The sequence below is a fragment of the Bubalus kerabau genome, chromosome 1 (genome assembly GCF_029407905.1).
Source record: "Bubalus kerabau isolate K-KA32 ecotype Philippines breed swamp buffalo chromosome 1, PCC_UOA_SB_1v2, whole genome shotgun sequence".
Classification (NCBI taxonomy): Eukaryota; Metazoa; Chordata; class Mammalia; order Artiodactyla; family Bovidae; genus Bubalus; species Bubalus kerabau.
Genome location: NC_073624.1, coordinates 227,927,560 through 227,954,593, shown reverse-complemented (window position 1 = coordinate 227,954,593; position 27,034 = coordinate 227,927,560). Strand labels below are relative to the sequence as shown.

The 27,034-nt window shown below is 39.6% G+C and overlaps 1 non-coding gene across 1 annotated transcript; it reads right to left on the bottom strand.

Annotated features, from left to right (window-relative positions):
• Positions 1-7,413: 7,413 nt before the first annotated feature.
• LOC129642448 (U6 spliceosomal RNA) lies at positions 7,414-7,520 on the bottom strand. Its single transcript, XR_008709719.1, has one exon. It is a non-coding gene; the product is annotated as a U6 spliceosomal RNA (small nuclear RNA).
• Positions 7,521-27,034: the final 19,514 nt, after the last annotated feature.

Genomic DNA, 27,034 nt, shown 5'->3' with positions numbered 1-27,034 from the left:
ATAAATGTAATGCATTTGAATCATCCACAAACCATCCCCACCCCCAAGGTCCATGGAAAAATTGTCTTCCATGAAACTGGTCCGTGGTGCCAACTGGTCCCTGGTTCCTGGGGACCACTGTTTTAAACTACATTCTATTATTCCAGTCAAGCCATAGGACCAGTCCAGATCTGAGCAGAGAGGAAAAACACTCTAATTCTTGGTGGGAGGAACCCGTATCCATATTAAATTCACAACAAATCCATATTAAGATGGGTGTCCAGGTTTTTGAAAGATCATATGAGAGAAAGTTAATGAATATAGGAACACCAGCCTGGAGATAAGACAAATCAAGGGGACCTTAAGATATTGTTCAAATACTTGGGGACCTATCACAATGAAGGAAGAATAGACTCGGATGTAAAACAGAATTTAAGAGTTCTTTTGAAATATGATTAGAAATGACAAGATTGTACAGCTTAGTGAATCAGTATTAAAACCCAAAAATAGAGGTGAGCTAATGTCACACTTACTATATAAAGATTCTTATAATAAATAACAGGATAGATTATACCATCTTTATTACCGTACATTCCAATAGCTTCCTTAACCTGAATCTTAATTTAAGAAGAAAGCGCTCAAGATTGCAATAAGCCACTTTAAAGTCAGTGAAGCTCCCTCACCACCATTTCTAGGACTCTGTCACAAGCAGAAGTCTCCAACTCAGTATATGCTGATGCACAAATTATTTTTCCCTATAGGTCTCAATTTTTTTAAGGTTTTGACTATCAAATGAGTAAGGCTATAATGATTTAAAGTCAGAACAACTTAATGCCCAATACCAATTTAAACACTTAAAATATTTCTTTTTCGAAATATTTAGAATAGCTCACAATGCCTCACCAATACTTAAAAGAATAACACTATCACAGGTCCTGAGATCTGGGGCTTTCAGGTTGACAAGCTGAATTAGATTATGTCTGATATGCCTCCCTGCTCTAGAAGCCCTTAACTGTACATTTTATTTCTTCCAGGGAGGAATAACTCCAAACTATGGGAAACCATGAGGGTTTGTGAGATTTGATGTTGAACACAAATTAATTTTCAAAATGGTTCACAAGTGCCCCCTTGTGGCCAGTTCAGAGATGTTCTACAAAACAAAGCAAAACAACAGAAAAGAGATTTGTGAATACATTTCTTATGCCCGAGTCTGTGCTACAGGGCAGTAATGAATTACACAATTAAAAGGATGGGGGAATTACTGTTTTTGCTTTTTCATTTTATTTCTCAAATGATAAGCTAAAAGAAACTCTAAAACATAGCAGAAGGTTTGGAAACTATTATAGTTGATTTGGGAGAGTGGGTGTTGATTTGAGCGGGCATTTATCTGCAGGAGAGTGGAAAGATGCACAGAGTGATAGCCAGGTAAAAGCAAAGAGACTAATGTCCTTGGAAGCCCTGAGAGCCTCTAGTCCTCAGAGGTTTTCGCAGCACCTCTAAATATTTAGCAGTGTCAGGGAACACCCTTAAGATCCTTCTGTCATGCCAGAACCTGGATAAATAAACAGGCAGTCTGATAAATAAGCTGCATTCATATTCTGTCCTCTCAGCAGTCTCTAGTCTATGGGTGCCAAATCCACGACTTCCAAGATACTGTCATCAGCAACAGTACAAAGTGTTTACAAAAGCTAGAACTGTTTTCTGATTCCACATATAAGGAGCTTCAAAGTTACTGCTCTGTTTTAACACATAAAAAGTTCAGAAGACTACTAAATCAACAACTACTCTGAGATCCATTAGACACATGAGGGCACAGGGTTAACTGCTCTAAGACTGGAGAGGAAGCCAGGCAATTCCAGGGAGTCACAGCTTACTGGAACAGACTCATGAGGGGAAAACACCCGGCGAGCTAGTGCTGGAGGAGGAGAAACCTGAACTATAACTGACGAAATGGTGGAAGCTCAGCACGCACAATTCTGAGAGCTAAAAACAGCAGAGGGACCCAGTCATGGCAGTGGGAAGGGCACAATATCTCCAGGAGCGCAACAAGATTCCCAAGGTAAGTATCAGAAAAATCTCTTAGGCTTCTGTCGGAGGAAGGAAGAAAAGGAATCAATCTGAAATATTAATACATCAGAGTGTTGTTGTTCAGTCACTAAGTTGTATCTGACTCTTTGTGTCTGACCTCATGGACTGCAACACACCAGATTTCCCTGTCCTTCACCATCTCCTAGAGTGTGCCCAAACTCATGTCCATTGAGTCAGTGATGCCATCCAACCATCTCATCCTCTGTCTAACCCTTCCCCTTTTGCCCTCAATCTTTCCCGCATCAGGGTCTTTTCCAGCGAGTCGGTTCTTCGCATACTTTGCCAAAGTATTGGAGCTTCAGCTTCCCTCCAATGAATATTCAGGACTGATTTCCTTTAGGGTGGACTAGTTGGATCTCCATGCTGTCCAAGGGACTCCCAAGAGTCTTCTCCAATACCACAGTTCAAAAGCATCAATTCTTTGGTGCTCAGCCTTCTTTATGGTCCAACTCTTACATCCATACATGACTACTGGAAAAACCTAACTTGGATTATACGGACCTTTGACAGCAAAGTGATATCTCAACTTTTTAATATGCTTTCTAGATTGGTCATAGCTTTTCTTCCAAGGAGTAAGGATCTTTTAATTTCATGTCTGCAGTCTCCATCAGCCATGATTTTGGAACCCAAGAAAATAAAGTGTCACTGTTTTCATTGTTTCCCCATCTATTTGCCATGAAGTGATGGGACTAGATACCATGATCTTGTCTTCTGAATGTTGAGTTTTAAGCCAGCTTTTTCACTCTCTTCTTTCACTTTCATCCAGAGGTTCTTTATTCTGCTTTGCTTTCTGCCACTAGGGTGGTGTCATCTGCATATCTGAAGTTATTGATATTCCTCCTTGCAATCTTGTTTCCAGCTTGTGATCATATTCCTTTAGATCTTATTCCTTTAGAACTTAGCGACATTGCTCTGAAGTATTCATACTATTTATCTATATTAAAAAGGAGGAACATAAAGCTCAGAGAGATTAAATCTTTTGTCTAAGGTGTTAGATGGAAAAGTAAAAGAAGTGTGCTATCTAAGACATTTATTGAGACAATGATTTCTGATACACATGCGTTGTTGCTGAAATTAAGCTTCTATCACGTACTATGAAGAATAAGAGGAAGAAGCAACTCAATCCAGTAGGATATGCGTGGGCAGGAATTCACCAGTAGAAAAGGGTGTGGGGGAGTCATTCTAGGCAGCAAGAACACAATAAGCAAAAACCTGGAGGTGTTAATAGACTGAATAGGCACTAACAGACTGTCTCCACAACTTGAGGGGCTTAAATATCAAAAATAGAAAAGCAACAGAAGCAGTCAACAATACCAACAACATGAGGCAAAAGTCACTAGGTTTCTCACAAGAGATTGAAAAGCGAACGTGAAAGCTGCTCAGTCGTGTCTTACTCTTTGAGACCCCATGAACTATACAGTCCATGGAATTCTCCAGGCAAGAATACTGGAGTGGGTAGCCTTTCCCTTCTCCAGGGCATCTTCCCAACCCAAGGATTGAACCCAGGCCTCCCACATTGCAGGTGGACTCTTTACCAGCTGAGCCACAAGGAAAGCCCAAGAATACTGGAGTGGGTAGCCTATCCCTTCTCCAGTGGATCGTCCTGACCCAGGAATCGAACCTGGGTCTCCTGCATTGCAGGAGGATTCTTTACCAACTGAGCTCAACCATAATTCATAAGGTTAGACATTTGTGCTATCCTTGTCCCTGCCTCCTATATGCAGCTGATGTGACCATCTTCCCTTACGAGAACTCGGAGGGTCACTGGGGCAGAGTCCAACACCGCAGGACAGCAACTTCAAGATACTTTTCTCACAATAAGGAATAGTAAGGAAGCCTTGTAATGAAATGGGGAACATACACCGCTAGGCATTAGGAGGTCTTAGTTCAAGGGTGCTAGGTCCTAGTGCAGTGAGCTGCCTGACAACAGCTTCTTTAAGTTTTTGGTTTCATGTGTATAAAGTAAAGTCAATAACAAAACACATTTTGCCTAGTGTTCCATCTTTGGAATTGTTAAATACTGTGAATTAAAGAAAAACTCTAAATAATAAACTAAATTGGGAATATAACTATGGGCCCCCTTTATGCCGTGGAGAACATACAAAAAGAACTAAAAAACAGTGTCAAGAATGTAAATTTTCAATTAAGTAGAAGTCGGCTTAAAACTCAGTTCTGCTTTTTTAACTACAGGATATTTGACTATAAGAGTTTACTAACTTCTCTGATCCTTACTTTCCTCATCTGTAATAATTCTTTATACATCACAGATTTACTATGAGAAATGAATTAAATGCAGTATATGAGCAAAGCATTGGACACATACTAGGTACATAACTTATGGTATGCAATATCATACGGACAGTAAGTAGGATAGTGGCTGTCACAGAATAAGTGTTAAAAAGTGTAGTAGAGAAGCTGAATATGAAAAAGATGAGGAGAAGGAGGAGAAGGAGGAGAAGGGAATAAAAAGGAATATCAGCAGTAGAGAAAGACACATTCTAAAACAGGAACATGAAAATACTCTGCAGTTATTACAAGAGAGAGAGTAGAAATTTAAGCTGTGTATGTAGTTGTAGAAATTAAGCCTAACTAAACTTTGGCTATTTTTATAGCAACTTGGAGGATATGTCTGTGTTGCAACTGCTGACCATGGAGAGTTCCAAACCTATGTCAGTTATGATGTTTCTTTGGAGAGTCAAGTCTGTCCTTGACATCTTTTCCATGATAGCCTACTCAGTGACTTTCTTTCTAGCCTTGGCTGGCAATGGCCTTGTCATCTGGTTCACCCCAGGTCCCCATGTCTTCGTAATTCAAAGTGGCAGAGATATAACTAAATCTGAAGAACTAGAACTTTGAAATGGAGCAGAGTCAGAGTCCTGTCAACATTACTGTGATGCTAGGATGGGAATTAGTGGCCCCCCAGGCTGGACAAATGAGGCGCACTGATATGTATGAAAAGTCTTCATAAGAGTGGGAATTGAGGCCAGACCTAGAGGAACGAGCAAACCCTAGGAACATACAAGTGGGTGAGGGCAGATGGTATGACAGACAAGCGAGTAAGGCAGAAAATAATTCCAGCTAGACTATCTCAACAAGCCTCCACGGAAATACCTCCAGAAACTCAAGTGCTAATGGGACCCTACATTTAGTCAAATTTGTGCCAGAATGCCTGAGCAACTAGAATAATCATATTTGGTAATCACAACCCTAGCAGAGTTGATACTAGGGTGACTCTAATATGATAATCACCTCAGGTATGAAATTTTAGGGAGCACCAAAATAATCCAGCTTCAAGATAAATAATACCTTGATGCAATAATTTGTTACAAATCAAAATTAATACAAAAAAGTCCATAATGGGGACTTCCCTGGTGGTGAAGTGGTTAAGAATTTGCCTTTCAAATAGGGGAAAGTGAAAGTGAAGTCGCTCAGTCGTGTCCAACTCTTTGAGACCCCATGGGCTGTATGTAGCCTACCATGCTCCTCTGTCCATGGGATTTTCCAGGCAAGAGTACTGCAGTGGGTTGCCATTTCCTTCTCCAGGGGATCTTCCCAACCCAGGGATCAAACCCAGGTCTCCCACATTGTAGGCAGATACTTTACCATCTGCACCACCAGGGAAGTCAGGGGACACAGGTTCAATAGAGGACACAGGTTCAATCTCTCGTTCGGCAACTAAGCTTCCACATGCCACCAGGCACCTAAGCCTGGGCGCCGCCAACTGAAGACCTCCCATGACCCAGTGAAGACCTGTGTGCTGCAACTAAGACCCACGGCAGCCAAATAAATAAATACATATTTTTTAAAAGTCCATGATGAACAAAATACAAAATTTTAGATGAAGACGGGATCAAACTTTGCACTTGATGTTTGACCTTACTCCCTTCACCCTGGCCCTGGTTCTAAACAATAGATTAGCGTTTATTATAAAAGAAAGAGAAAAATAAGCTCATGTGATTCTATATAGTAAATAAGAGCCAAGACTAATTAATTAAAAATATTTTTCAATAAGAGTTGAAAAATAAAAATATTAAAAGAGATAACCAGCATTGAAAGGCCATGTGTATTTCAAATTTATTTATTTTTTTGGGGGGGGTGTTTTTATTTTTTTTATTTATTATTTTTTTAATTTTATTTTATTTTTAAACTTTACATAACTGTATTAGTTTTGCCAAATATCAAAATGAATCCGCCACAGGTATACATGTGTTCCCCATCCTGAACCCTCCTCCCTCCTCCCTCCCCATTCCATCCCTCTGGGTCGTCCCAGTGCACCAGCCCCAAGCATCCAGTATCGTGCATCGAACCTGGACTGGCAACTCATTTCATACATGATATTTTACATGTTTCAATGCCATTCTCCCAAATCTTCCCACCCTCTCCCTCTCTCACAGAGTCCATAAGACTGTTCTATACATCAGTGTCTCTTTTGCTGTCTCGTACACAGGGTTATTGTTACCATCTTTCTAAATTCCATATATATGCGTTAGTATACTGTATTGGTGTTTTTCTTTCTGGCTTACTTCACTCTGTATAATAGGCTCCAGTTTCATCCACCTCATTAGAACTGATTCAAATGTATTCTTTTTAATGGCTGAGTAATACTCCATTGTGTATATGTACCACAGCTTTCTTATCCATTCATCTGCTGATGGACATCTAGGTTGCTTCCACGTCCTGGCTATTATAAACAGTGCTGCGATGAACATTGGGGTACTCGTGTCTCTTTCCCTTCTGGTTTCCTCAGTGTGTATGCCCAGCAGTGGGATTGCTGGATCATAAGGCAGGTCTATTTCCAGTTTTTTAAGGAATCTCCACACTGTTCTCCATAGTGGCTGTACTAGTTTGCATTCCCACCAACAGTGTAAGAGGGTTCCCTTTTCTCCACACCCTCTCCAGCATTTATTACTTGTAGACTTTTGGATCGCAGCCATTCTGACTGGTGTGAAATGGTACCTCATAGTGGTTTTGATTTGCATTTCTCTGATAATGAGTGATGTTGAGCATCTTTTCATGTGTTTGTTAGCCATCTGTATGTCTTCTTTGGAGAAATGTCTGTTTAGTTCTTTGGCCCATTTTTTGATTGGGTCATTTATTTTTCTGGAGTTGAGCTGTAGGAGTTGCTTGTGTATTTTTGAGATTAGTTGTTTGTCAGTGGCTTCATTTGCTATTATTTTCTCCCATTCTGAAGGCTGTCTTTTCACCTTGCTAATAGTTTCCTTTGATGTGCAGAAGCTTTTAAGGTTAATTAGGTCCCATTTGTTTATTTTTGCTTTTATTTCCAATATTCTGGGAGGTGGGTCATAGAGGATCCTGCTGTGATGTATGTCAGAGAGTGTTTTGCCTAAAAATATGGAACGCTTCACAAATTTGCGTGTCATCCTTGCGCAGGGGCCATGCTAATCTTCTCTGTATCGTTCCAATTTTAGTATATGTGCTGCCGAAGCAAGCACTAAAAGACAGAATTTTAATGTGACAAAATACATGCTTAATAAAATCTTTTGCAAAAGAATCATCGGATAAAGCCAGTGCAGTAAGCCATGCCACTGCACTGTGGCAAGCACTGTGCCAGGGACCAGAGGCAGTGGTCCTTGCTATCATTAACTCCCCATCCGGTATGCAGATGTCCAACTTTTTGAACACAGAGGGAGAGTAATAGTGGGAATGCCGAAGGGCTAAGTACACAGGGAAGGGGGCACTAAATTCCATCTGGGGAGGCAAGAAAGGTTTCACAGAAGAGGTGTATCTATGCAAGATATAAAAAATTCCCCCCAATGTACATTGCAGCACTATTTACAATAGCCACATGGAAGCAACCTAAATGTCTATCAATAGATGAATGGGTAAAGAAGATGTGGTACATACATACAATGGAATATTATTCATCCGTAAAAAGGAATTAATTTGGGTCATTTGTAGTGATGTGGGTGAACCTAGAGTCTGTCATAAAGAGTGAGGTAAGTCAAAAAGAGAAAAACAAATATCATATATTAACTCCTATATATGGAATCTAGAAAAATGATACTGATGAAACTATTTGCAGGGCAGGAATAGAGACAGAGATGGAGAGAACAGACTTGTGGACACAGTGGGGGAAGGAGAGGGGGGACAGATTGAAAGAGTAGCTTGACATGTACACGCCACCATGTGTGAAATAGACAGTGACTGGGAAGCTGTGATGTAGAATAAGGAGCCCAGTTCAGTACTCTGTGAGGCTCTAGAGAGGCGGCATGGAGGGGGCAGACAGGAGGGAGGCTCAAGAAGGGGGGGATATATGTATACTTATAGCTGATTCACTTTGTTGTGCAGCAGAAACGAATACAACATTGTAAAGTGATTATACTCCAATAAAAAATTCCATAGAAACTAAGTTTAAAAATGGGAAGAAGATAAGCATTGGAATGGACTCTTTATGAGAGAATTTATGAGAGATTTGAGATTGTTACAAATACTAAAATTTCAAAAATTATAGGAGTTCAAGATTTTGGTAGCGAATAAGAGAAAGAGAGCTAGTCAAGGATCAGATTTGATTTTCAAAAATTCATCATGTATTCATGGTTTGGATAATATGAATATATGTCTTATTTATCCTTTGAGCATTTATTTTTGTAATTAAGAGGAATATAAATAAACACTTTTATAACCTTTATTTCACACCCAAATGATGATATGCATCTCTTTTTTCCTCTACTTGTAGCAATATAACCTAGAACTTTTTTCTAAATATGCAACATTTCTCCATCATTCTTTTTTCAGTTGTATGTATTTCCAATATGAGAATACATTGATGTTTAATTATTAAGGGCCATATTTTGAATTTTGAATGTCTTAATAGGAAATTCACATAGTTTTCCTAGAGGAAATAAGGGGCAAGGATTTAGATGTAAATGGTATGATGAGAACCATGTTTGTAGAAAATTGACTCTAGCAACAATGTGACCTGCAGTGGGGTGGGGTGAATTTGTGCTGGTGGTTAGAGAAAGCATAAGAATACACAGCACTATAGGAAAAATGTTCATGATTTCTATCTTAATATTCCTTTGAGTCAGGAATTGGATGATTTAGGTATTGTGCACTCATGAGGCATTCTGACGTAGAAAGAACTCAGGAAACAGGGCATATGCCTTCTTTTTTTTTTTTTTTAATTTTATTTTATTCTTAAACTTTACAAATTGTATTAGTTTTGCCAAATATCAAAATGAATCCACCACAGGTATACATGTGTTCCCCATCCTGAACCCTCCTCCCTCCTCCATCCCCATACCATCCCTCTGGGTCGTCCCAGTGCACTAGCCCCAAGCATCCAGTATCGTGCATCGAACCTGGACTGGCAACTCGTTTCATACATGATATTTTACATGTTTCAATGCCATTCTCCCAAATCTTCCCACCCTCTCCCTCTCCCACAGAGTCCATAAGACTGTTCTATACATCAGTGTCTCTTTTGCATATGCCTTCTAATCCCTACTCTGCTTCACAGTGGCTGGGTAAACTTTGCCAAGGCATTCTTTCTGAGCAGAAGGTTTTAAATGAAGTGTTCTGAGTTTGATGATCCCAAGTCTCCTTCCAGCTCTAACAGTCTACATATCTACAATGGTACCTGCCTACCCTGACCCAGCACTCCTTCTGAACTGTTCCTTGGGAATCAAGAAGATTGGAGGTCTCTCAAAAGAATGAGTGGTGTCTAAGAAGGCAGAGAGCCAAAAGCCACTGAAGCCTTGTGACAAGTAACTGCTGATTTCTAAGTTCCTATCAGCTTTTTTTCTAGTTACTTCCTCCAAGATCAGCTGCCCTGCTCAAATCTTCCCCAGTGAGACTTGCTATTTCAGACAGCAAGGCTGACATGCCTATAGGATTTCTAGAAAAAATTTTTCCTAATTCGACAAGAGCAGCCAGGCTAGTCCCTAAACACTCACAGTTGCTCAGAATTTACCAACTACTCAAATTTCCTTGTGGCAATATATACATAACATAAAATTTATCATTTTTAAGTATATAGTTCAGTGGCATTAAGTACACATAGACTGCTGGGTAAATATCATCACCATCCATTCCAGAACTTTTTAATCTTCCCAAACTGAAACTTGTTCCCACACAGTAATTCCCCAATTGCTTGTCCCCCGACCCAGCCCGTTACAACCACTATGCTACTTCCTGACTCTATGAATTTGACTACTCTAAGTTCAGTTCACTTTAGTGACTCAGTCATGTCCAACTCTTTGCGACCCCATGGACTGCAGCACGCCAGGCTTCCCTGTCCATCACCAACTCCCTGAGTTTACTCAAACTCATGTTCAACAAGTCAGTAATGCCATCCAACCATCTCATCCTCTGTCAACCCCTTCTCCTCCTGCCTTCAATCTTTCCCAGCATCAGCGTCTTTTCAAATGAGTCAGTTCTTCGCATCAGGTGGCCAAAGTATTGGAGTTTCACATTCAGCTTCAGTCCTTCCAATGAATATTCAGGACTGATTTCCTTTAGGATGGACTGGTTAGATCTCCTTGCAGTCCAAGGGACTCTCAAGAGTCTTCTCCAGCACCACAGTTCAAAAGCCTCAATTGTTCAGTGCTCACCTTTCTTTATAGTCCAACTCTCACATCCATACATGACTACTGGAAAAACCATAGCTTTGACTAGATGGATCTTTGTTGGCAAAGTAATACCTCACTTCTTAATATGCTGTCTAGGTTGATCATGGCTTTTCTTCGAAGGAGCAAGCGTCTTTTAATTTCATGGCTGCAGTCACCATTTGCAGCGATTTTGGAGCCCCCCAAAATAAAGTTTCTCACTGTTTCTATTGTTTCCCCATCTACTTGTCATGAAGTGATGGGACCAGATGCCATGATCTTAGTTTTCTGAATGTTGAGTTTTAAGCCAAATTTTTCACTCTCCTCTTTCACTTTCATCAAGAGGCCCGTTAGTTCTTCTTTGCTTTCTGCCATAAGAGTGGTGTCATCTGCGTATCTGAGTATCTGTGTATCTGACACTCTGCCGCTGCTGCTGCTAAGTCACCTCAGTCGTGTCCGACTCTGTGTGACCCCATAGACAGCAGACCACCAGGCTGCCCCGTCCCTAGGATTCTCCAGGCAAGAACACTGGTGTGGGTCGCCATTTCCTTCTCCAATGCATGAAAGTGAAAAGTGAAAGTAAAGTCACTCAGTCGTGTCCGACTCTTAGCGACCCCATGGACTGCAGCCTACCAGGCTCCTCCGTCTATGGAATTTTCCAGGCAAGAGTACTGAAGTGGGGTGATCTGACACTCTAGGTTCATGCAAATGGCATCATAGAATACATATCTTTTTGTGACTGGTTTATTTCACTTAGCATAATGCCTTCAAGGTTCATTCATGTTTTATCTATGAATTCTAATACATTAGAATTATTAGAATTTCCTTCCTCTTTAAGGCCAAATAATATTCTGTTGAATATACATACTACCTTCTTCTTATTCATTCACTTTTCAATGGACATTTAGGTTCTTTTCATCTTTTTGCTACTGTAAATAATGCTGCTATGATTCATAATGCAAATATGTATTAGGTGTATGTACATCTGAGCCCTCACTTTCAGTTCTTTTTCTTTTATTAGAGTATAATTGCTTTACAATGTTGTGTTAGTTTCTGCTGTACAATGAAGTGAAGCAGCCATATGTATACATAAATCAAGCTGGAATCAAGATAGCCAGGAGAAATATTAATAACATTAGGTGTGCAAATGACACCACCCTTATGGCAGAAAGGGAAGGGTAACTAAAGAGCTTCTTGATGAAGGTGAAAGAGGAGAGTGAAAAAGCTGGCTTAAAACTCAGCATTCAAAAAACTAAGATCATGGCATCCGGTCCCATCACTTCATGGCAAATAGATGGGAAAACAATGGAAACAGTGACACACTCTATTTTCTTGGGCTCTTAAATCATGGCAGACAGTGACCACCGACATAAAATTAAAAGATGCTTGCTCCTTGGAAGAAAAGCTATGACAAACCTAGAAAGCATATTAAAAAAGCAGAGACATTATTTTGCTGACCAAAGTCCATATAGTCCAAGCTATGATTTTTACAGTGGTCATGTACAGATGTAAGAGTTGGACCATAAAGAAGTTTGAGGGCCAAAGAATTGATGCTTTTGAACTGTGGTGCTGGAGAAGACTTGAGAGTCCCTTGGACAGCAAGGAGATCAAACCAGTCAATCCTAAAGGAAATCAATCCTGAATATTCACTGGAAAGACTGACACTGAAGCTGAAGCTCCAATACTTTGGCCATCTGATGCAGAGCCAACTCATTGGAAAATACTTTGATGCTGGAAAAGATTGAGGCAGGAGGAGAAAGGGGCACCAGAGGATGAATGGTTGGATAGCATCATGGACTCAATGGACATGAGTTTGAGCAAACTCTGGGAGATGGTGAAGGACAAGGAAGCCTGGTGTGCTTCAACCCATGGGGTTCCAAAAAGTCAGACACAACTGAGTGATTAAACAACAATACATATATCCCCTCCCTCTTGAGCCTCTTTCCTACCCCTCATCCCACCCATCTAAGTTACCATAGAGCACTGATCCAAGCTTCCTGTGCCTTCTTTTGAATATTACCCAGAAGTAAAGTTGCTGTATCATATAGTAATTCTAGGCTTAATTATTTTGAAGAGACTTCACACTATCTTCCACAGAGCCTGCACCCTTTTACACTTCCATCAGTAATGAGCAAGGGTACCAATCCTTCCATATCCTGGCCAATACTTGTTATTTTATTCCTTTTTTTAAAAAAGTAGCCCTCCCAGTAGGTGTGAAGTCTGAATTTCCTTTTTATCTCTAACTTGTACTCAACACCTCTATTAATAGAACAGAGTAGATGCTCTCAAAGGCCAACACTATCATCACCATCCTCATAATCAGTATCATGGATTAGGTTTTATAGATTACAAAGTACTTTTTGTAAACTCTAAAGCATATATATTTGAAACAAATACATAATTTCATGTAATATCCACAAAATATAGGAATTTGGCAAGTATTAATATTTCTATTACACAGAAAAATTTACAGGTTTGAGTTTATTTGAAATGGTCCCAATGTCATACCATGAGCTGTTAATTAGGATTAGAATCCAGATCATCTGCATCTTACTCTAACTCTTCCCCTGCTACCCACTGAGCCAAACTCAGGGCTTATCATGTGGCTGTTTGACCATCCTCAAATGTGTGAGCTACATAGCTGTAGGTGTTTGATCAGATCTGTCAAATCACAATAATATTCAAGGAGGTACCCACGGCCCTGATCCAGCCTTGTAAATGATTGGATTTATTCCCAACCTCTTCCAGGAAAATCAAAACATTATGAGGTTCCAGATAACTATGAAGATAAATACAATTACATTCTCCTGTCACCTGGTCCCTTGTATCAATAAGCATTGATACAACTGCTTATCAATGGGAGACTCAGATAAAGTCACGTATACAACAGCGATTCTGAAAGTATACCTCAGATTAATATCAAGGGCCTCTCCTAGAAACCTGTCAACCAATTCTCTGACTCACTGTTAAACCCACTGCATTAGAAACTTTGGGGCTATAGCCCAACAATGTGGAGTTTAACAAGCCCTCCAAGGAATTCTGATGTATGTCAGACTTTGAGACAAAGTCTGATGTATGTCAAAATTCTGATGTATGTCAAAGTTTGAGAACCTCTGATATAGAAGACAGAACACTTGTCTTAAGATCAAACAGACCATAATGCTAGACAACTCTTGTTAATAATGATGGCTTGGGGCCTGATACTTCATTTTTGCTGCTTTTTATTCTCTAAAATGGGGAAAGTAGAGCCTTGCTGTATTGGTGAGTATTACATGAATAATGTGGATTACATGAGGACATTTTGTACTTAAACATCTTTTTTTTTTGCTAAGTCACTTTGGTCGTGTCTGACTCTGTGTGACCCCATAGATGGCGGCCCACCAGGCTCCCCCATCCCTGGGATTCTCCAGGCAAGAACACTGGAGTGTGTTGCCATTTCCTTCTCCAATGCATGAAAGTGAAAACTGAAAGTGAAGTTACTCAGTTGTGTCCGACCCTCAGCAACCCCATGGACTGCAGCCCACCAGGCTCCTCCATCCATGGGATTTTCCAGGCAAGAATACTGGAGTGGGGTGCCATTGCCTTCTCCATAAATATCTTTAAGGCAATGTAAGGGTTATGATTCCGCTGGATAGGCTGACCCTCAGGATGCCTTCCTTGCTGATGGAAGGCAGCTGCCTCTCCCATAGCCCTTGTTTGCCAGATAGCCATGAAGTTTACCACAAGGCCCAAATACAGAGGCTCTAATGGGTTTATCCAGGGACCAAGCACCTAGCTCCAAAGGAGAAAGCTACAAGCTGGATTGAGGATTATGAGCTATAGTATAGCCTGGTATGTTGGAGAAGGCAATGGCACCCCACTCCAGTACTCTTGTCTGGAGAATCCCATGGACGGAGGAGCCTGATAGGCTGCAGTCCATGGGGTCGCAAAGAGTTGGACACTACCGAGCGACTTCACTTTCACTTTTCACTTTCATGCATTGGAGAAAGAAATGGCAACCCACTCCAGTGTTCTTGCCTGGAGAATCCCAGGGATGGGGGAGCCTGGTGGGTTGCCATCTATGGGGTCGCACGGAGTCGGACACAACTGAAGCGACTTAGCAGCAGCAGCAGCAGCATAGCCTGGTATGTACACAAACACACACACACACACTGAGCTAGGTCAGAATTTGCATTTTAGAAACAAAAAGTGTTAATGCAAGAAAACGAAGTAGGAGATAGTAGATGCTGAAGCCTAAAGACTGCTTTGAGTCAAGAGGGGTTATGGCAAGGTGAAATTATAAGAAAGCAGAAACTTTGAGAAAGTAAAAGATAGAGAAGTTGCTATTGAGAGAAAAGAATCGAGCAGAGAGGAAGCAAGAATTGCCTTAAAGGATGGCAACCTGTGACCCACAAGAGGGGAAAGAGAATCTGACCCCTAAAGCAATTGCAGCTTCTGATAGCTTTCTAGCATCAATTTGAATCTCTTCTAATGAATGACCTTTTCTCTTGAGTGGGTCCCTGTTCCTTTAAAGCCAAAATGCTCAACTCAACACATTTTCTTTATTACCACACTTAGACTGTAGAAAGAAGATCCAGCCTGGCAGGAGGGTAGGAGAGCGTAACTGGATATGACAACCTAGTTACATGATGGGCTATCACAAAGAAAAATAGGGGAATTGGATCATATGTCTCCAAAAGCCTGTGTCAGAACAAATACATAGAAGCTATATGACCCACGAAGGCTTAAGAAGGAGATCTTTTCTAACAACAAAATTTCCTTTTATACTGCTTTTTTCTTTTTTATTCTTATTGCTTATTGATTATTTTCATTAACAACTGAGTATATATATTTGTACACTGTTCACTCTATTTCTTACTCTTTTCACTCCTTCTATGTATTTTATTGGAGTGTAATTGATTTACAATGTTGTGTTAGTTTCTGCTATACAAAGAAGTAAATCAGTCATATGTATACATGTATCTCCTCCCTTTTGGACCCCCTACCATCCCATCCCTCTAGGTCATCACAGAGCACCGAACTGAGCTCTCTGGGTTATACCGTAACTTCCTACTTGCTACCTATTTTACACATGGAAGTATATATGTCGACCCTAATCTCCCAGTTCAACCCACCATCCCCTTTCCCCCACTTCCACATGTCCATTCTCTACATCTGCATCTCTATTCCTTCCCTGCAAATAGGTTCATCTTTACCATTTTTCTATACTCCACATATATGCACTAATATGCAATATTTATTCTTTTCTTTCTGACTTACTTTACTACCTATGACAGACTCCAGGTCCATCCACATCGCTACAAATGACCAAATTTCATTCCTTTTTGTGGCTGAGTAATTGTGTATGTGTACCACATCCTCTTTATCCACTCATCTGTCAACGGACATTTGGTTGCTTCCACGTCCTGGTTATTGTAAATAGTGCTGCAATGAACATTGGGGTACATGTGTCTTTTTGAATTATGGTTTTTCAGGGTATATGCTTTTCTTTTACCAAAGTTTATCATGAGCATGTTTCACAGTTTAATATTAAAACCTATATTTTTAAATGTTTTTAAACATTGGGTCTTTCCTGTGAACTTTAGAAAAAAAAATGTCCTTTGGTAAACAATGTATTAGGGCTTTCCAAGTGGTGCAGTGGTAGAGAATCTGCCCACAGTGCAGGAGACATAGGAGAACTGGGTTCAATCCTTGAGTTAGAAAGGTCCCCTGGAGTAGGAAATGGCAACCCATTCCAGTATTCTTGCCTGGAAAATTCCATGGACAGAGGAGCCTGGTGGGCTACAGTCCATGGGGTCGCAAAGAGTCAGAAGCAACTGAGTGACACATTGTATTAGCAGTCAGTGTTTGTTAAAAGTCTTAATGTACAGTTCACCAGATGACTTACAGGATTTTAAGATTCTTAATTGCCACAGTCTCTGTATGAACTGAATGGACAATGTAGTGTTTCATAACTTCCTTGAGTGCTCAAATTCCAACCTGCAACTCAACATACTGTTCTTCAGCAATTTCCTCTTTGCTGCTGCTACTGCTGCCAAGTCACTTCAGTCGTGTCCAACTCTGTGTGACCCCATAGATGGCAGCCCACCAGGCTCCACCATCCCTGGGATTCACCAGGCAAGAACACTGGAGTGGGTTGCCATTTCCTTCTCCAATGCATGAAAGTGAAAAGTGAATGTGAAGCCGCTCAGTCGTGTCCGACTCTGTGTAACCCCATGGACTGCAGCCTACCAGGCTCCTCTGTCCATGGGATTTTCCAGGCAAGAGTACTGGAGTGGGGTGCCATTGCCTTCTCCGAATTTCTTCTTTAATCCCTTCTAATACAAAAAAGGAATGACTTGCTCACATGTTTAAGGCATAACCTACTTTCCAGAGGCACACAAATATTTCTTCTGCACCAGCTTCTTTAATGGAGTATGTAGGTGTAGAAGAGGGTTTCTAGTGTGTGTAAAAACATGATGTGGATTCACTAGGATCTGCTTTTAGCTGCCACTCCTGACAGTGTGGCCTCAAGCATGGCAAGCAGGATTCTTAACCCACATAACCTTAGATTTCTTGTCTGTTAAATGTCTGTTAAACAGGCCCTAGTGTGTTTTAAAATATCAAAGGAGTTTAGGCAACATGGCATAGTTCTTGGTATGCAATGAGTTCTTTTCATTATGTATATCTTTTTATTATTTATCATAGATTTTTATTGCTACTGGTACTTTCATTAATAATTATTATTGGTTTTGCTATTATTATTGACTAAAGAAGAGTTACTTTTGGCTTCAGAAGAATTACCAGTAATGCAAGTTGCCTTTTCAGTCCTTCTACCTACCAAACACACCTATGGAGGCAGACATTTTTAACTCATTACATGTGATGATTAAATTTTGATAATACCTGAGTCTGGCACTTTACCAGCCTCGGAGACCACCAGTGCCTGAGCACCATTCTCCCCTCAACTCTGATAAAGCCCAAATTAGGGGAGAAGCTAATTAAGAACCAAGTTTAAACACATATAAAGAAACTCCAAAGCTTTCAACTCATACATTTCAACAAGGATTTACTGTATAGCACAGGGAACTCTACTCAATACTCTATAATAACCTATATGGGAAAAGAATCTGAAAAAGAGTACAGATGTGTATAAATAAGACACCTTGCTGTACACCTGAAACTAACACAATACTGTATATCAATTATACTCCAATATAAAATAATTTTTTAATGCAAAAAATTTTTTATTTTTACATTTCTAGGTACATCCTTTCCTCTGCATGTTTCCACAGTTCACAAGGGAAATATTCTGTTGGAAAGAGTCTAAAGCCCTGGAACTTCCCTGGTGGTACAGTGGTTAAGAATACATCTTCCAATTCAGGGGACATGGATTCAATTCCAGGTTGGGGAACTAAAACCCCACAAATGATGGAAGTTTACTGAACATCTAGATCATTACCAAACAAAATAAGATACTGAAACATTACTGAAAATAGGCTTCTTTTGACAGGAAAACTAAAAATTTCTAGGACTATTAATAATAAATATGTTTGGTGCCACAATAAGACATTTACTATAAAAAAGCACACGTTTCTAGAAACTATAAATAGTATTTATAAGATTGTCATTCTACAAAATGCTAATATAAAGGGTAGTTTATAGTTGTTTACTTCCTGGTTTTTATTAGAAGTTAAGATTTTTAAAGGTTAAGAATTCTAATTAAAATATGAAATTAAAACTACTAAAAATAGGGAAAAATCATTGTATGCAAAAGAAAGAAGGTATAAGGAATAGAAGTGCATTTGTTAAGGGAAGATAATAATTTTATTCTAAAAAGAGGTTAAAAAAAAGAAAAGGAAGGGCTCTGAAGGTGAAGAGAGAATCTGTAGATGTTTTGTGGAAAAGAAACCCTGAGATAGGAGTTTTACATGTGATTAGAACTGGCATAGCTGGGAATGAATTTTAATATTAAAGGTAAAGGTAATATTAAAGGAAATTAAAACCAAATTAGAATTTGGTTTTCTCTCTGTTAAGAGGACAAAGTATTCTTGGACTATTGGGTTTTTTTGTTTTGTTTTGTTTTTTTACTTTTTATTGAAGTATAGTTGATTTACAATGTTGTCTTAGTGATCCGCTTTTGAGAACAGGTTATAAAATCTGTTTATCTTTTAGGTAATCTTTTGCAACTCTCTGTATGTGCCTTTGAAATCTTTTATTGTCACTAGGCTGAATGAATACGTATTGTTTCACAGTGACCTATGATCCTGTTTGATCAAGTGTTTTATAACTATTTGATATCTGATAAATATCCTTAAATTAAATAAATTAAGTTCTTTTGACCTGTAGCTAACTTTGGCATGTTTCAGAAGGCCCTGGAACATCCCAGACAGATATTAACCTAATTAGGCTTATTTAATATGTTAAATTACATGGGAAACATTGTCAAATGAGTCATGACAAACCATCTTAGGTTATGTTGTATGAGTAAATGTCATTAATATAAATGTTATAGAAACTATATGGAATTTCTAATAATTGAATATATACTGGTATAATGTTATCAATCATAATTCTAGTTAATATTTCAATAATGTATGTTACCAAAATAACCAAAAGTCTTTGACAATTACATTGTAATCAGGCCTTTAACTGTGACTTTTTGAGTCTCATATCAATTGTAGACAGTTACTCTTTTACTATGATGCTTTTACAAAAAACCCTCATCTTCAAGAAGAACCATAGAAAGAACTTTTTGACAAGCACAGGTTTCTGATACCTTTCAGATCATACCAATGAACTGAGTAATAAAGAATTCTAATAGAAAACCTGATGACTTCATAAAACTGTTAACAGAAGATCAAGATCAACAAGAATTAGTTACATAGGGCCAAATGATAATTTTTATGACTTTTTTCTTAAAATATTACTGGCTTTAATATTTGTTTTCCAGATACAAGGAAATCTTTCTCCTTAAGCTAATTATGGTTTATAGCAATTTGATAAATTATACCTCTGTGAGCAGAACTAAAACATTTATCTTTTCTCTCTGATTCCTCCAGAATCTAGAAATTCTTAGTGAGATTCTTATTTTCATGACAATATAATTATTTGCATAAGTTTAATGAGAATCTGTTTTTCTTGTGACAGGGCATAATTAGAAATTCTGGTCGTATTACCATGATTTTGACTGGAATGTCATTTTTGACAATGCACATAGAATCAGATAAGACCAGAAAGCTTTAAAGAACCAAGGTGGACTTCATGTGTGTTAGTTGCTCAGTCATGTCTGACTTTGTGACCCACCAGGCTCCTCTGACCATGAGATTCTCCAGGCAAGAATACTGGAATGGGTTGCCATTCCCTTCTTCAGGGGATCTTCCCTACCCAGGGCTCAAACCCAGGTCTCCTGCATTGCAGTTGTACTCTACCGCCTAAACTTTATGAAGCCATAAAGGCCCTTGGAAAAACAACCTGGTACCTTGCTTACAGGGTTCCCAGAACCTGAGTGATAAATTACGTAATGATTGAAGTAAATAATGAAGGTCACTTTCTGGCAAGTACAGAAACCTCAGAATAGTTTGAGAACCCCAAGAAGAGAGGAACTGATCACAAATCTGTGGATATTGTAGGTGAAATCTGATGACAAGTCCTTAACGTGCTTCTCCATGCCTTGAGAGATCTTTTAAAAGTTCAGTCTGAAATATCTTATGAAAAGTTCCAGCAAAGTCAATTTAAAAGAGCCTATATTGAGACTTCCATCACAGTCCAGTGGTTAAGACTCTGTCAAAAACAAAACAAAAAGCAAAACACAAACAAAAATAAATAAAAGCCTATATGATCACTTACACTTACATATATCATCAGGCCAAGTTTATTAAAAGCTAGAATTATTTTGCAAACAAAAGAGTCTTAAATTGGCTATATTTGGTAGAAATGAAGGTGGTAATTTAAGAGAGAAAAATGTGAGATTTTGTATTTATTCTAAGCTTCACTTTCTATTAATAGATGGCTCCTTGTTACTATGTTGCATTATTATAAAGTTTAATTGAATTATTAAAAGATACCCTAAGCTTCTTCCTGAAGCTTATCACACTAATATATTTTTGAATGAAGATCAGATGCTCCATGACCTGAAACCAGGAGATTATGTGCACTGGAAAAAGCATCACTTAAAGGACTGTCTTCCAACTATTAACAGACAGTTGACTCCTTATCAGGTACTCTTAACTAGCTCATGAGTAACAAAACTGAAGGGAATTAACTCACAAATTCATATTCTTCACTTAAAAAGGACTCCTACATTGGACTGCTCTACGGAGAGAACTGCTGATCTTGAACTCATCTTAATACTCAGAGGAGAAATGACATCAACATCAGTATGAGAAGAAGATGACATTAGAAGGAGACAGCTATCCCAAGATGCCAGACATGACCAGTAATTATTCAGAATGTTTTCGTTATTTCATGGACTTCTGCATATGAATAAAAATGTTTTTCTATCATGAATACAATCCCATGCAAATTTGAGAAATCAATTCAAATGTCAGGTTTGTAGTTAATTACTTGCATCCAGTACTTCTGGTTTACCCTGGTGGATTTTTTTATTGACAAAGCTCTGATTGGATGACCCTTAGAAAATTTATTTTAGAAGAAAGAAATTGTAGTTTTGTTCAGGCTGCTATTGATATTGCTAAATGGGATTCCCTCATTTGTCCAATCAACCATACTTGCTCTGACCATGTCCATAAATAATAATTTTCTTTCAAGTTATTCAAGCTCAATCAGAGCAACCAGCTAATTTCAGTCAAAGAGTATAACTAACCAATTATCAGGAGGGACCCACCCTCAGTTATGGGATGGATTTATATGGCTAACACCAAGCTATAGTCAGTTAAGTTTAAGGTTCCCCTATGTTGGGAACAATTCAATCATACTGAGATACCCAGCATAATAAAACTAGAAAACTAGGCCGTGTGCCTTATGAAAAATGCCAACATGTTTCCCCTAAAGAGAGAGACTGATATGGAACAAACTGGGTCTGGCAACCAGAAATATACTAGGTCACACCTAATGGAACTCATGGAGAAGGCAATGGCACCCCCCTCCAGTACTCCTGCCTGGAAAATCCCAAGGACGGAGGAGCCTGGTAGGCTGCAGTCCATGGGGTCGCGAAGAGTCGGACACGACTGAGCAACTTCACTTTCACTTTTCACTTTCATGTATTGGAGAAGGAAATAGCAACCCACTCCAGTGTTCTTGCCTGGAGAATCCCAGGGACGGGGGAACCTGGTGGGCTGCCATCTCTGGGGTCGCACAGAGTCGGACACGACTGAAGCGACTTAGCAGCAGCAGTAGCAGCAATGGAACTCAATGGCTTTCAGCATCAATCTGTGGCCCTAGCTTTCTCCAAGATGGAAAGGAAAATATACCCTAGGATTCCTTTTGTCTCAAGGCCACAAGAGTGCTAACTTAGATATAACTCTGGTGTAGTGGTAAAGAATCTGCTTGCCAGTGCAGAGGACACAGGAGATGTGGGTTAGATCCCTAGGTTGGGAAGATCCCCTGGAGAAGGGAATGGCTAACCACTCCAGTATTCTTGCCTGGAGAATGCCATGGACAGAGGAGACTGGTGGGCTACAGTCCATGGGATCACAAAGAGTCAGACACGACTGAAGTCACTGAATACATACTGGGAAATATACCATTAAGTCATACCATTGATATGGCCACTTAGCACCTGTTTTTGTGCCTTCAGTAAGATTGGAAGATGTAATTGACCACATTGAAGCCTTTACAAAATTCACCCAACAGGCCTTAAATAGTGATCAGGCTATCAGCCTACTGAATTCTGAGGTCACTTTGACAATAAAAGTGGTCTTACAAGATCATACAGCCCTCAATATCCTTCTAGCATCTCAATGAGACACCTGTACCATAATTCAAACTGAATGCTGTGTTTTTATATCAGATGAATCTTCTAATATAAAACATTTTATGACCCATATGAAAAATCAGATTTCTGCCTTAAGTGATGTACTTCCTAATATTGGTCATCTTCTAAAAAATTTGTTTAATTCTGGAAGCTCATGGCTTAAATCCCTACTTAAGACCTTATTAATGCTATTAGCTGTATTACTCATAATCCTATCTATTTTATAAGATTGTCATTTTTTTGCATGTGTTAACTAAGACTCTGACAAAATTAATGATCACTAAATATTTTAAGGCAATTGATCACATATATAGCTCTGCTACTGCTACTGCTAAGTCGCTTCAGTCGTGTCTGACTCTGTGCGACCCCATAGACGGCAGCCCACCAGGCTCCCCCATCCCTGGGATTCTCCAGGCAAGAACACTGGAGTGGGATGCCAGTGCCTTCTCCAAAATATAGCTCTACATAAAATTAATTGTACTGGGGACTTCCCCGGGCAGTAGAGTGGTTAAGGCTCCGTGCTTCTACTGCAGGAAGAAGTTCAATCTCTGGTTAGGAAACTAAGCTTCCACATGCCATGCAGTGCAGTGAAAAAGAAAAAGAAAATAAATTCTATGATGTAACTCTAGATACAGGAAGAAGCAATAAGGAAAACATTTTCTGGATCATATAAACTAGTAAGACATATGATTTTTCCAGTGGTCATGTATGGATGTGAGAGTTGGACTATAAAGAAAACTGAGTGCCAAAGAATTGATGCTTTTGAACTGTGATGTTGGAGAAGACTCTTGAGAGTCCCTTCAACTGCAAGGAGATCCAACCAGTCCATCCTAAAGGAGACCAGTCCTGGGTGTTCATTGAAAGGACTGATGCTGAAGCTGAAACTCCAATACTTTGGACACCTGATGTGAAGAGCTGACTCATTGGAAAAGACTCTGATGCTGGGAAAGATTGAGGGCAGGAGGAGAAGGAACAACAGAGGATGAGATGGTTGGATGGCATCACCGACTCAATGCATGGGTTTGGGTGGACTCTGGGAGTTGGTGATGGACAGGGAGGCCTGTTGTGCTGCGGTTCATGGAGTCACAAAGAGTCAGACATGACTGAGCGACTGAACTGAAGACATATGATCCAGAGAATTTACAAGTTATTAACAAAGCCTAATCTAGATATAGGGGCTTTCCCAATGGCTCAGCAGGTAAAGAACCCTCCTGCAATGCAGGAGGCACAGGAGATACAGGTTCGATCCCTGGATCAGGAAGATCCCCTGGAGAAGGAAATGGCAACCCACTCCAGTATTCTTGCCTGAGAAATTCCATGAACAGAGAAGCGTGGTAGGCTATGGTTCATGGGGTCACAAAGAGTTGGATATGACTGAGCATCTGAACACACACACACACAATCTAGATATAGTACATGAATAGCCTATTGACAAAATCATCACCTGAACTAGGAATGAGCCTTCAGAGTGAAAGTTGTTCAGTTGTGTCTGACTTTTTATGATCCCATGAACTATAGCCTGCCAGTCTCCTCTGTTCATGGGATTCTCCAAGCAAGAATACTGGAGTGGTTAGCTGTTCCCTTCTCCAGGGAATCTTCCCGACCTAGGGATCGAACCCAGGTTTCCTGAAGGCAGATTCTTTATCATATTGTGGGACAAACCAATCATAAAATGTCTACCAAACCTTAGTAGAATTTATGACCAAAAGATAACAAGCTCTAAACAAAAAGAACAAAGAATGTCCTCATCATCTCCTTATACAAAGGGGTTTTTCATAACCCACTGCAGTCACCGACCAACACAGATTGCACTCTGAGGGGACACGACTGAAGTGACTTAGCAGCAGCAGCAGCAGCAGCAGGATGAAAAAATAGGAAGCTTTCTGTGCTTTGGATACAGGGCCCCTAGATACTTAAGATGCATAGCTAAGAAAGAATTTCAATGACCTCAGATTGTTGCATCTTACCGGACATAGAAAGGCACTAAAATCATTAACTGGAGATGTCTGTTTTAATGATTAATAGTAATCTTTTGATGTTCAACTACATTTTTTCCAGCAAAAACGGCTCTATTTCCTAGTTCCTCCCTTACCTCTTTAGAACAGTTCCTCAGAGCTATCTAAGAGACTGTCTTCCAGGCTATATTTCTCAGTAAGACCCCTGAATAAAACTGAAATTCACAATCTCACATAGTGCTTTTTTATTTCAGACAACACTCTCCTATTTAAATACCTTTAATATATCCACATTAAAACACAAACTTTTGACCAGATAGTCAAGTAATATCCTTTCCAATCTGGGCTCTAGGATTTTGTTTTAGTTTTTACTAAAGGATTGTATATGTTCCATTTAAGCAGCAAAAATTGGTGAAAGGTATGTCTCATTCATTTTCACATTCTCTCCATACTCAGTAGATGTTCAAATGAGGGAAAAGCAAATGTTTGTTAAAGAAATACTTACTGGAACATGCAGAGACAAAGGGACACAAAGAAATTTTAACAAAGACTTTGCTAGGTTCCTCCTCATTTACACACATAATTCCTAGCATAGTTACCTATAGTGAGAGCTCCCTAGCTGGAACAGATCCTCCATCTATATCCTTTAGGCAGTTATCGGAGAGATCAAAGTGTCTTCCTGAGTCTTTTGAGCCTTGAAAATAATCAGCCTAAATTAACTCTCATGTTAAAGAGACACAGTTTGGGGGAGCATATTTTGCTCCCATCAGTTCAGTTCAGTTCAGTCGCTCAGTCGTGTCCGACTCTTTGAGACCCCATGAATCGCAGCATGCCAGGCCTCCCTGTCCATCACCAACTCCCGTTCACTCAGACTCACATCCATTGAGTCAGTGATGCCATCCAGCCATCTTATCTTCTGTCATCCCCTTCTCTTCCTGCCCCCAATCCCTCCCAGTATCAGAGTCTTTTCCCATGAGTCAACTCTTCACATGAGGTGGCCAAAGTACTGGAGTTTCAGCTTTAGCATCATTCCTTCCAAAGAAATCCCAGGGCTGATCTCCTTCAGAATGGACTGGTTGGATTTCCTTGCAGTCCAAGGGACTCTCAAGAGTCTTCTCCAACACCACAGTTCAAAAGCATCAATTCTTCGGCACTCAGTTTTCTTCACAGTCCAACTCTCACATCCATACATGACCACAGGAAAAACCATAGCCTTGACTAGACGGGCCTTTGTTGGCAAAGTAATGTCTCTGCTTTTGAATATGTTATCTAGGTTGGTCATAACTTTCCTTCCAAGGAATAAGCGTCTTTTAATTTCATGGCTGCAGTCACCATCTGCAGTGATTTTGGAGCCCAAAAAAATTAAGTCTGACACTGTTTCCACTGTCTCCCCATCTATTTCCCATGAAGTGATGGGACCGGATGCCATGATCTTTGTTTTCTGAATGTTGAGCTTTAAGCCAACTTTTTCACTCTCCACTTTCACTTTCATCAAGAGGCTTTTTAGTTCCTCTTCACTTTCTGCCATAAGAGTGGTGTCATCTGCATATCTGAGGTTACTGATATTTCTCTTGATTCCAGCTTATGCTTCTTCCAGCCCAGCATTTCTCATGATGTACTCTGCATATAAGTTAAATAAGCAGGGTGACAATATACAGCCTTGACATACTCCTTTTCCTATTCGGAACCAGTCTGTTGTTTCATGTCCAGTTCTAACTGTTGCTTCCTGACCTGCATACAGGTTTCTCAAGAGGCAGGTCAGGTGGTCTGGCATTCCCATCTCTTGAAGAATTTTCCACAGTTTATTGTGATCCACACACACAATATTAAATATTTGTTTGATTTTCTCCTGAAAATCTCTCCTACATGCTATTAAATATCTGTTCGTTTTTCTCCTGTAACTTAATTCTCAGACCAGACAGAAGAATTCAAAAGGGCAGAAGTATACACAAACTTATTTACAAAGCAGAAATAGAGACACAGATGTAGAGAACAAATGTATGGAGACCAAGGGGGAAAGGAGGATATGGGATGAATTGGGAGATTGGAATTGACATATATACACTATTGATGCTGTGTATAAAATAAATAACTAATAAGAACCTACTGTATAGCACGGAGAACTCTACTCAATGCTTTGCGTGACCTGAATAGGAAGGAAATCCAAACGAGGGGATATATGTGTACATATAGCTGATTGACTTTGCTATATGGTAAAAACTAGCACAGCAGTGTAAAGCAACTATATTCCAATAAAATTTTTTTTAATAAAAAACGGTAGAGAAAAAGTTTTTACCTCCTCCAACAAAAAGCTTTCTTTTGAATGAGGTTAAGGACTCTCCACAGTTCCTATTGACCCATATCACACTCTGAATACTGATGTGCACTTTTCACAACAGTAAAAGAAGCTGCTAGTCAAGTTTTCCCATGTAACCAGAGCCTGGTAATACAAGGCATTACTAATAAAAGTTTGAGAAAGGGTAGGTGCAATACCTGTCAAGTTTTGTCAAACAACACACTCAAATGGTCAC